Consider the following 11,537-nt stretch of genomic DNA (forward strand, 5'->3'; position numbering starts at 1 on the left):
ACTCTGAGGCAGGTTACGGGCCCTCTCTTCTTTAGTGCCCATCTGGGGGGAAAAAATGAGAACAAGAGCATTCAACTAGTGTTTGATAAGGATTAAACATAAGACAAGCGAATAGCATGGTGCCTGCTATGGGCTAGCATTGTGCGTTCGCTGTGACTGGACGGTGGTGAGGATGGTGGTTGGTCCTCTGAGGATCTCAGTAGCCCCAGAGTCTCTGCCAGAGATTCCACTCGGCTGCTTGTCCAGGATCTTCGCTTCCCATCTCCTGAGCCCCACTGTGCACCAGGTGCTAGGGCAGCAGTCTTGCCAATCCTGTATATTTCTTCTGTCTCCGCTTGGACCTCTCAGGCCTTATATTTGCTTATCACTATATTATAAACTCTACAGGGACAGGAACTTTCACCTGCCTTATTCACCACGAGGTCCCCAGCACGCACTAGCTACCCGTGAATGAATGAAAGAAATTCTTTCTTTTGCATTTAGTATTTATATAGCATTTATATGTTCAAGGCACCAATATAAACATTTTATAACTTTAATTCATTTCTCTGTTTCATATCCCACAGTTGGGATCAAAACAAAAACATATTTACATCCACCACAAGGCGTGCTAACACCTGCCTGTAATCTCTGCTCTTGAGACGTAGAAGCAGGAGGATAGAGAAGTTCAAGGCCAGCCCCAGTTACTTGGCAACGTTGAGACAACCAAGGAGAAAGAAGGGGGTGGGGAGAGGAAAGGGGGAAGGGGAATATCCCAGCATCCCCAGGGATGTCGCCTGCTGATGGTCTCCATGGAGGAGGGGACAGTCTGACTGCTGGACTGACCCTCCTCTCTGTGTTCCAGGTTCTCTCTCCCACACTTGCTGGGTTGAAACGGAAGCACATCCCTTTGTCCCAGGGAGCCAAGGATAACCTCATCTCATTTAACAGCTTCTGTTCCCCGCAGGCAACACCTAGGCCGCAGACATGGAGCTCCAACTGTTTGGTCCTGAGGAGTGTGTTTGGGGTTATCACTTGGCCACTCCCTAGAGTTCCACCTCAGACCTCCCCTTCCTCAAATTTCCTGCACTTCTGTGCCTCCCAGTCCACAGCACTAGCACAGATGTTCTCCTGAGCTCCAGGCAAGGAGTCAGTAGGCCTCCTAGAATGCTCAGCCTGGCTGTCCCCTCCTGGAGCCCCAACATGTACCAAACAGCAAACATTGCCTGCCCTTTGCCACATGTATGCTGTTCTTACGGTACCATCAGTGCCTTATCTTGTCCTTAGGCTTTATTCTAACGGTGGTAGAGAGTTATGGGGGTATGTGTACATAAGCCCAGGATTTCACTACTAGACACTGGGAAAACAAACAAGTCATCAAAGAGATGGGTTGTGTAACTTGTTGAATAAAGTCCAGTAAAATGTTTTTAAGAAAAGAGTCCAGGACCGCCAAGGCTACACAGAGAAACCCTGTCTCGAAAAGCAAAACAAACAACCAAAAAAGTAAAATTGGCTGGGTATGGTGGCATAATTCTTTAATCCCAGCACTGGGGAGGCATAGGCAGGTGCACCTCTGTGAGTCTGAGGCCAGCCTGTATTATAGAGTCTATGGCGAGGAGAGGGAGGGAGGAGAGAACATCCTTTGTGTCTGTGTAAAGAAAATAAAAGAGCCAGGCATGGTGGCGCACGCCTTTAATCCCAGCACTTGGGAGGCAGATGCAGGCGAATCACTGTGAGTTCAAGGCCAGACTGGTCTACAAAGTGAGTCCAGGACAGCCAAGGCTACACAGAGAAACCCTGTCTCAAAAAAACTAAAAAAAAAAAAAAAAAAAAGCAAAACATTGGCAAAACAGAAACAGATGCAAAAGCAAAAACAAAAAACAAACAAATAGACAAACAAAAAACAGTGTGCTATATTCTTCCCACTTAACTGTTCAGAGAACTCCCACGTACTGGTAATAAGACCAGTTTAATGTTTATTTTTATTTTATTTTATTATTTATTTTGTTTTTTTCCCCACTATGTAGCTCTGGCTGTCCTGGAACTCACCATGTAGACCAAGCTGGCCTTGAGAACAGAGTTCTGCCTCTGCCTTCTGAGTGCTGGGATTCAAGATGTGCGCCACTACGTCTAATTTTTACAAAATAGACAAAGAACAGGACAATTACCCAAAATATGTAAGTCTTAAACATACATGTCCAATATCTTACATAATACTAATAAAATAAGGCCATCAGACTGGACACGGTGGGTTAAGCCCTGTGATCCTAGCACTCTGGAGGCTGACAGGAAAATGCTGATTTTCTGTCCAGCCTAGGGACGCTATCTGTATTAGACTAAGCCCTGCAGATGTGGCCCAGGGGTGGAAGGATTGCCCAATGTTCCAGCACCAAAAACTTAAAACAATATTTAAACACTACTTTATTCTAAGTTAGACATGTTCCGATAAGTAACTCAAGTGGGCAAACAAGTTCTTCACCCAGGGAGGTAGGAAGGCAAATGATACTTAATCACAATGATAAACGAATATCTACTTGTTAAATATTTATTTATTCTATTTTATGTGTGCGGGTGTTTTGCCTACATGTGTGTATATGCATGGCGGGTGCCTGAGGAGGTCAGAAGAGGCCATTAATGACTTGGGACTAGAGTTACAGATGGTTTTGAGCCACCAAGTGGTGGATGAGGACTGAACCTCAGGCCTCTGGAAAAGTAGCCGGTGCTCTTAACCTCTGAGCTGTCTCCTCAGCCCCTGGAGACATACTACGGACTGGAAATTCCACTTCTGAGAATCTCAGGCATACCCGTGGCTGTGTAAGGAGCCAGGCCCAGGAAGTCAGGGTTACCAGCAGGCGAAAACAGATTCTGAGAGTGGCTGAGTGGATTTTCAGCTGACCGAGTATGTGTTGGCTCATTATTCCCTCTTTTTTTTTTTTTCTGGTTGTTCGAGACAGGGTCTCTCTGTGTTAGCCTTGGCTATCTTTGGAGACCAGGCTAGCCTCGAACTCACAGCAATCCACCTGCCTCTGCCTCCTGAGTGCTGGGATTAAAGGAGCGTGCCACCACGCCCAGCACTCTATCTATTTTTGTAAGACAGGGTTTCTCTGTGTGGCTCTGGCTGTCCCGGAACTCACTGTGTAGACTAGGCTAGACTCAAACTCAGAGAGATCTGCTTGCCCCCGCCTCTCCAGTGCTGGGATCAAAGGCATGTACCACCATGCCTGGTTTGAGATTTGGTCTTTGAGGCCTGGGGTGATAGCACACGCCTTTAATCTCAGCACTGGGGAGGCAGAGGCAGGCAGATCTCTGCAAGTTCGAAGCCAGCCTGGTCTACACAGTGAGTCTAGAACTGCCAGGGCTATTACACAAAGAAACTTTGTCTCGAAAAACAACAACAAAACAAACAAGTCTTTGTTGTTGTTGCTTTGTCTGTTTGCTCGCTTTTAAGAGCAAGGGCTCTTCCTCCTGAGCCATCTGGACATCTTACAGGAGTGCTGATTGCATCATGTCTCTCTTTAAAGGTCTCCCTCAGGTAGACAGTCACTTTCCGAGGCTCCATCACAGGAGATGAGGATGAAAGCTCGCGACAGATGCTGTGGTCAGATTACCATGCGGTGTAGATGCCACTGGTGGCTGCCACAGATGAACCATATAAAACACTACACAAGTGCCAGTCGCATCCTGGGATTCATGTGTGACTATTTCCGAGTGGCGAGGCGCTATGCAGACTCATAGGTGAGAGAGAGTGACGGCGTGCTGCTGTATCTTTAAGATGCATGGTCATACTTCGTACTTTCCGTACAGAAACGCAGATACGATGGTATCCATGAAAACAACAGTGAGGGTGAGTGACGGTCACTTTGGGGGACACAAGAGCCTCCAAAGGGACACCAATGACAGTAGAGTGCTGCGAAGAGATCCCTGGCTTTGAAGATTAATTGAGAAATAAGTTCGGAGTCAGAGAGGCACACTGAACCTAGGAGACGCAGATAAGTCTCCACTAAAAGGATGGAATCTGTCTGACATGGCCCCGCATGGGAGGGCCAGGAGGACCCTGGGTCATGCCTTTGTCTCTCACTCCGCCTGTATGTCAAGTAAGTTGGCTAGTGTAAAAGACAGACCTTTAGCTGGGCGGTGGTGCCGCATGCCTTTAATCCCAGCACTTGGGAGGCAGAGGCAGGTGAATCGCTGTGAGTTGGAGGCCAGCCTGGACTACAAAGTGAGTCCAGGACAGCCAAGGCTACACAGAGAAACCCTGTCTCAAAACAAACCAAAACCAAACCAAAACCAACAACAAAAGAGGCAGACCTTTAGAATAGTTGTGTTTATAAGTCATAGCAGTAAACTATGATGGGAATGCAAAACGTGCTATGTACAGAAATATGGAGAGCCTAAGAAGGAATCTTTTTTTTTTTCTTTTTTCAAGACAGGGTTTCTCTTATGTAGTCTTGACTGTCCTAGACTCACTTTGTAGACCAGGCTGGCCTTGAACTCACAGCGATCCGCCTGCCTCTGCCTCCCGAGTGCTGGGATTAAAGGCATGAGCCACCACTGCCTGGCCCTAAGAGCGAATCTTTTAGAGCTGGGGATAAGGCCTAACTTGGACAAAGACCTAGGTTCAATCCTAGGTCAGGTCTTGGTTTGTTTTGTTTTGTTTTTTGAGACAATGTTTCTCTGTGTATCTCAGGCTGGTCTCAAACTCACAGAGATTCACTTGCCTCTCCCGGAGAGTGCTGGGACTAAAAGGGGTACCCTGTCCCCGCTCCATGCTCAGCAAATTATTATCATTATTGTTGTTGTCGCTTTTTTGTTTTTCGAGACAGAGTTTCTCTGTGTAACAGCCCTGGCTGTCCTGCACTTACTTTGTAGACCAAGTTGGACTCAAACTCAGAGATCCACCTGCCTCCACTGCCCAAGTGCAGGGATTAAAGGCGCCTGGATTTTATTTTTTATTTTTTAAAGATCTATTTATTTATTTATTATGCATACATTGCTCTGCCTGCAGGCCAGAAGAGGGCATTGAGATCACATTATAGATGGTTGTGAGCCACCATGTGGTTGCTGGGAATTGAACTCAAGACCTCTGGAAGAACAGACAGTGCTCTTAACCTCTGAGCCATCTCTCCAGCCCACAAATTATTATTATTATTTTTTGAGACAGGGTTTCTCTGTGTAGCCTGGGCTGTCCTGGACTCGCTTTGTAGACCAGGCTGGCTGGCCTCGAACTCACAGCAATCCACCTGCCTCTGCCTCCCGAGTGCTGGGATTAAAGGTGTGCACCACCACGCCTGGCCTGTAACCTTTCTTTTTAGTTATTTCATGTGTATGAGCACTTTGCCTGCATGTATGTCTGTGTGTATACCTAATGCCCTTGGAGACCAAAAGAGGACATTGAGTCCCCTGGAACTCAAGTTTTGGCCAGTTATGAGCAACTATGTGTGATCTGGGAACTGAACACATGTCGTCTGGAAGAGCAGCCAGTGCTCTTAACTGCAAAGCAATTCATCCGCCCTTCCTCCTCAAAAAAAAAAAAAAAAAAGAATTATTTTAAAAATATGTGGAGAATGACTCAGTTACAAGGCCTTACTGCTATTCTCAAGAATAAAGTGTGGTGGTGCACACCTTTACTGCAGCACTCAGGAAGTACAGACAGATCTCTGACTGAGACTGAGGCCAGCCTGGATTACCCAGTAGGACCTTCTCCGATGTGGGGGTCAGTGAGGGGGACAGGAGGTGACCTTGCTATGTAGCCAGCTAACCTTGAACTCTGGAATTCTTGGTCCCAAGAGAGCCTCCTGCTCAGCCTCTTCTGTAGCTGGGACTACAGGCACGTGCTGCAATGACAGACAAGGTCTAAGCGTGTAGCCCAGACTACCTTTCTGGTTTTTTTTTTTCTCAAAACAAGGTTTCTCTGTGTAACCCTGGCTATCTTAGATTCGCTTTGTAGCCCAGGCTGGCCTAGAACTCACAACAATCTGCCTCCCTCTGCCTCCAGACTACCTTTTAATTTGTGGCAGCCCTTCTGCCTCATGATGAGATTACAGAAATACACTACTGCACTTGGCTAAGTATTTCAATTTATTGAAAAGCTTAAAGAGGTCCTACGTTGTACCGGGCATGGTGGCCCACACCTGTAATCCAAGCACTTGGGAGGCAGAGGCAGGTGGATCTCTGTGAGTTCAAGGCCAGCCTGGTCCACAAAGCAAGTCCAGGACAGCCAAGGTTACACAGAGAGACCCTGTCTCGAAAAAACAAAAACAGAGAGGTTCTAAGTTGCAGCTACAGAGTCGTCTCAGAAGTGAGCAGATAGATTCTACTCTTGCAGAGCACCAGAACTCAGTTCCCAACGCCAACGTCAGGTGGCTCATAGGCACTTGTAGCTCCAGACTCCACAGGCACCTGCATTCACACACCCACGCCCACATACAAACACAGATTGTCTTAGCATTTGTACTATGTAATGAAACACCATATCCAAAAAGCGTGTTGGGGAGGAAAGGGTTTATTTGGCTTACACTTCCACGTCACTGTTCACCACGGAAGGAAGTCAGGGCAGGAACTCAAACAGGGCCGGAACCTGGAGGCAGTAGCTGGCTCGGAGTCCAAGGAGGGATGCTGCTTACTGACTTGCTCCCTATGGCTTGCTTGGCCTGCTTTCTTATAGAACCCAGGACCACCAGCCCAGGGATGGCCCCACCCACAACGGGATGGCCCTCCACCATCAATTCCCAATTAAGAAAATGCCACATGGCCAGATCTTACGGAGGCATTTTCTCAGATGAGGGTTCCTCCTTTCAGTTAACTCTAGTTTGTGTGTCAAGTTGACATACGATTAGCCAGCACACAGATAATACACATACTTACAAACAAAATAATTTTAAAAAGAAGCCCTAAAATGCCGGGTGGTGGTGGCACACGCCTTTAATCCCAGCACTCGAGAGGCAGAGGCAGGTGGATCACCGGGAGTTCAAGGCCAGCTTGGTCTACAAAGTGAGGCCAGGACAGCCAAGGCTACACAGAGAAACCCTGTCTCGAAAAGCATAATAATAATAATAATAATAATAATAATAATAATAATAATAATAATAATAATAATATAAAGCCCTAAATTAATGTTATCCACACCATGTAAGTAGGTAGGGGAACTAGATGTTACAAGCCATCAGTTCTCAGAACTCACCTAGAAAGGCAGGGCTGTGAGTTAGCCTCTACTGTGTAACTGTTTGGGCTTCGCTGCAAAACAAAGGCTGAATGGGCCCCTTTGGAAGCAGAGACAAGGTGACTAGGGGAATATTTGGCTTTCCATCAAGACCGAATGTCAGCGCTTGCCTTGAGCAACCTACCTCAACTCCTTAGACTTTCCTTTACCTACCTGTAAATGGAGGGTACAGTGGTACCCTCAGCCAGTCATAGAGAAGCTTGGTACCTGATTACTGCTATGCAAAAATGATCTGTCAGTCTCATCATTATTATTTTAAATAGCAAACATTTTTTATTAGGCTTTTTTTTTTGGTTTTTTTGTTTTGTTTTGTTTTTCAAGACAAGGTTTCTCTGTGTAGCCCTGAATGTCCTGGACTCATGTAGCCCAGGCTGGCCTCAAACTCACAGAGATCCACCTGCCTCTGCCTTCCCAAGTGCTGGGATTAAAGGCCTGTGCCACCACGCCTGGCTTCATAATGGTTCTATGAGGCAGTGAATGTTGTGAGGAGAAGGGCATCAAAGCTGAAAAATGGGCTGAAAAGACAGAGGAACAGGAAGGGTGCACACCAGAGTCGCAGGCTCTCTCTCTCGGCTGCCTGAACAGAGATCGCTGAGTTGCAAATGGCTTCCGTGATCAGATTCTCAGTGAATTCTTTCTCCATGCCCAAACCGGAAGGTACCGGAATGACTTACAAGCTTAGAAACACCAGGCACTGGTTCTGTGAGGGGAGTGCAGATGTGCTCTTCACTGTCTGCTGTGTCTCTACCACAAACACGTGATGAACAGAGAGCAGAGATTCACCAGACACGCACACGTGGACACCTGGGCCTGATGGCCGCTCATCCGTTCCTGAACAAGCAAGTTGTTGCAAGTGAATAGGACAGAAATTTAACCAGCAGAGGACACAGGTGGGTCAGCTGTGCGTCCATTTTCCCCCCACAGCACCCAGTCTTCCCGGAGAACAGATTCTCTGAAAGCAACCGGACTCTTCATAAAAGCAAACCTCCATGGTCTGTTTGTTTTCGAGACATAGTTTCTCTTTGTGGCCTTGGAAGTCCTGGAACTCACTCTGTCAGCAAGGCTGGCCTCCATCTCAGAGTGCCGGAATTAAAGGCATGGACCACCACGCCTGCCCTGCAAGCCACTCACAGCTGGAGGATTTTTGGTTTGTTTTTGTAGCATAACCTGGCTAATCTAATAGCCAACAGTTCTCAAACCTGACTGCAAATAAGAATCCTCAGAGGTAATTGCTAAGAACTCAGATTCCTTAGTCGCCCGCCACATCTGTGGAATCTAGGAAAGAGGACGCACAGTCTGGGCGTACAGCAGCCTTTCCCTCAGACGCCATAGGAGTTAAGAGAAGCTGGAGACGCTAAGCTGTGAAGGCTGCGATAGACAAGAGACTTCCAGGAGACAGGAACGTGAGGAAAGGCGCAGTGGGAGAGAAGTGTGAGGAATGACTTTTGGCTGGAACCAGAGTGCTTAAGAAATAGCAGCATGCCGGGCGTGGTGGCGCTCGCCTTTAATCCCAGCACTCAGGAGGCAGAGGCAGGTAGATCCCTGTGAGTTCAAGGCTAGCCTGGGCTCAGAACAGCCAAGACTACACAGAGAAACCCTGTCCTCAGAACAAAACAAACACACAAAGGGTTGGAGAGATGGCTCAGATGTTAAGAGCACTAACTTGCTCTTCCAAAGGTCCCGAGTTCAATTCCCAGCAACCACATGGTGGCTCACAGCCATCTATAATGAGATCTGTACATGCAGGCAGAACATTGTATACATAATAAATAAATCTTTAAAAAAAGAAAGAAAAAAAACAAGAAGAAGAAGAAGAAAGAGAGAAAGGAAGGAAGAAAGGAAAAAGAAAGACAGCGTGTGCCCACATAAGCAATGGAGGCCAGGGTCACTTCTGAGCAGAGGCTGCCTGTATACTGAGGCTCCAGAAAGGTCACTCAGGTAGAGAGACTGCAAAAGAAACGTACGCGCGATGCAGGCTCACCTCATAGGTTTATTCGGTAAGTTTCAAGCAATCCTGGATGTGATGAGTGTGAAAGTCAGTAAAGGATCTAGCAAGGCGTTTGCCTAGCCAGTCAAGGGTGTGGATCTACCCCCATCAGCACAAGCAGAACGGAACAAGCAGCAGCAGCAGCAGGCCGGTGAACGACCTGAGCACGGTGGCACCCTTCCTCAAGGAATTAATTACTGTGTGTACGAGCGTGTGTGTGGCATGGTGCAAGTGTGGAGGCCAGAGGACCGCCTGCGAGCATGAGCTCTTTCCCTTCACCATGAGTCCCGAGGACTGAAGTCAGATCTTAGGTGGGAGCCAAGTGTCTCCACCTGCTGAGCCACCTTGCCGGCCCTCGCACACACCTTTAAATACAGCTACTTGAGAGGCTATAGCAGGATAGCTAGCTCAAGTCAGCCTAAGCGAACTGGCAATATGCTATCTCAAAATAGAAACTGAAAAGGAGGAGCTGTCCCTACAGATCCATGCAGTTAAAAGCACCTGTCGCTCTGACAGAGGACCTAGGTTCAGTTTCCAGGACCCACAAGGTGGCTCACAAATATCCATAACTCTAATTCCAAGGGAGCTGATGCTGTCTGCTGACCTCTGTGGGCACCGGGCACACACATAGTGCGTATACATACATGTGAATGAAACACACATAAAATAAATTAATATTTAAAAATTAGTGCCGGGCGTGGTGGCGCACGCCTTTAATCCCAGCACTCGGGAGGCAGAGGCAGGTGGATCGCTGTGAGTTCAAGGCCAGCCTGGTCTACAAAGTGAGTACAGGACAGCTAGGGCTACACCGAGAAACCCTGTCTCGAAAAACTAGAAAAAAAAAATTAAAAGTTGCTGGGTGTGGTGGTGCTTGTTTGTAATCCAAGGCTACATGGAAAAACCCAGTTTCAAAAAGACAAAACAAAACAAACAAATTAAAAGTAGGGGCTAGAGAGACTGGTTGGCAGTTAAGAGATCATAGTTTGGTGATCCAAGTTTGGTGTGGGGCAGCTCACAACTGCCTGTAATTGCAACTCTAGAGGACCCAACACCTCTGGAGCCCATAGGCACCCGAATTCACTGAATCACACACACATAAGCCGCGCGCGCGTGCGCGCGCGCGCGCGCGCGAGCGCACACACACACACACACACAGTCAGGCAGACACACACACACTCTGAAAATAATAATAAATCTGGACCAGGTATGGGGGTGTATGCTTTTGGGCAAATGGATCTTTGTGAGATCGAGGCTAGCCTGGTCTACATTAACAAGTTCCAGGCCAGCCAAGGATACATAATGAGGCCCTGTCTCAAATCATCATCATCATCATCATCATCCTTAAAAATAAGGACTGTAAATATAGCTCAATGGTAAAATGCCTTTTATCATACTCAAGGCTCCAGGTTCAATTCCCAGCACCACCAAGCTAAGAAAATAAGTAAATTCAGCTAAGAAAATAAGTAAATTCATGGACGGTGGCAGGAATCCCTGTTGCCACCACGTCTCTGTGTGCCTGTCCCCACTCACTCTATCCACTCAGTCACTGACTTAACAGACACCGTTGCGCACTGTGTTCAAGGATCCACAAAAACGTGGGGAAGTTAGTAATGAACACAACAGGCAAAGTCTGCCCGTTTTCTTGGGTTTGTTTTCTTTGTCTTTGTGCCTGGGTAAAGGTGTGAGTCAGCCATTTGCTTGTTGTTGGGATTCCTGGCAAGCATCTACTTTGTGCTTGGCCGGGTCAGTTCCTGGGAAAATACAAAGGCAGCTGGGCTTGTGCTGTTCTGCTAGGAGACTGGACAGTGGCCTCACGGCACAGAAGTGTGACTCTCAAGAGAGGGGGGACTCAGTGCCATTCCACACACAGCGGACACCCACCAGGGGCTCAAAGGTGCTGGGAGGCCATGTTTGTTGGTGTGAAGAGAGAGGTGATGGGAAAGTGGAGGTGATGTTGGTGTAGGAAATGGCAGAGTGGGCTTTCGTTTATTTGTCGTAAAGATGTCTCTCTCTCTCTCTTTTTTAAAGATTTATTTATATAGTATTCTGCCTGCATGTACACCTGAAGGCCAGAAAAGGGCACCAGATCTCATTATAGATGGTTGTGAACCACTATGTGGTAGCTGGGAATTGAACTCAGGACCATTGGAAGAGCAGACAGTGCTCTTAACCTCTGAGCCATCTCTACAGCCCCAAGATGTCTCTTTCTTTTATATCTATGAGTATTTTGCCTACACATATATGTGTAACCACTTGTGTAACTGTTGCCTGAGGAGGCAAGAAGAAGACATCAAGACCCGGGCGTGGTGGCACATGCATTTAATCCCAGCACTTGAGAGGCAGAGGCAGGCG

General features: G+C 47.3%; 1 long non-coding RNA gene across 1 annotated transcript; it reads right to left on the bottom strand.

Moving 5' to 3' along the window:
* Window positions 1-521: 521 nt before the first annotated feature.
* On the bottom strand, window positions 522-5,502 carry LOC311592435. The gene is made up of 2 exons (XR_014777410.1): window positions 2,029-5,502; window positions 522-988 (listed from the first exon to the last, which is right to left on the bottom strand). It is a non-coding gene; the product is annotated as an uncharacterized lncRNA (long non-coding RNA).
* Between the last annotated feature and the right edge of the window lie 6,035 nt (window positions 5,503-11,537).

The sequence above is a fragment of the Acomys minous genome (genome assembly GCF_964271855.1).
Source record: "Acomys minous genome assembly, chromosome: 2".
Taxonomy (NCBI): Eukaryota; Metazoa; Chordata; class Mammalia; order Rodentia; family Muridae; genus Acomys; species Acomys minous.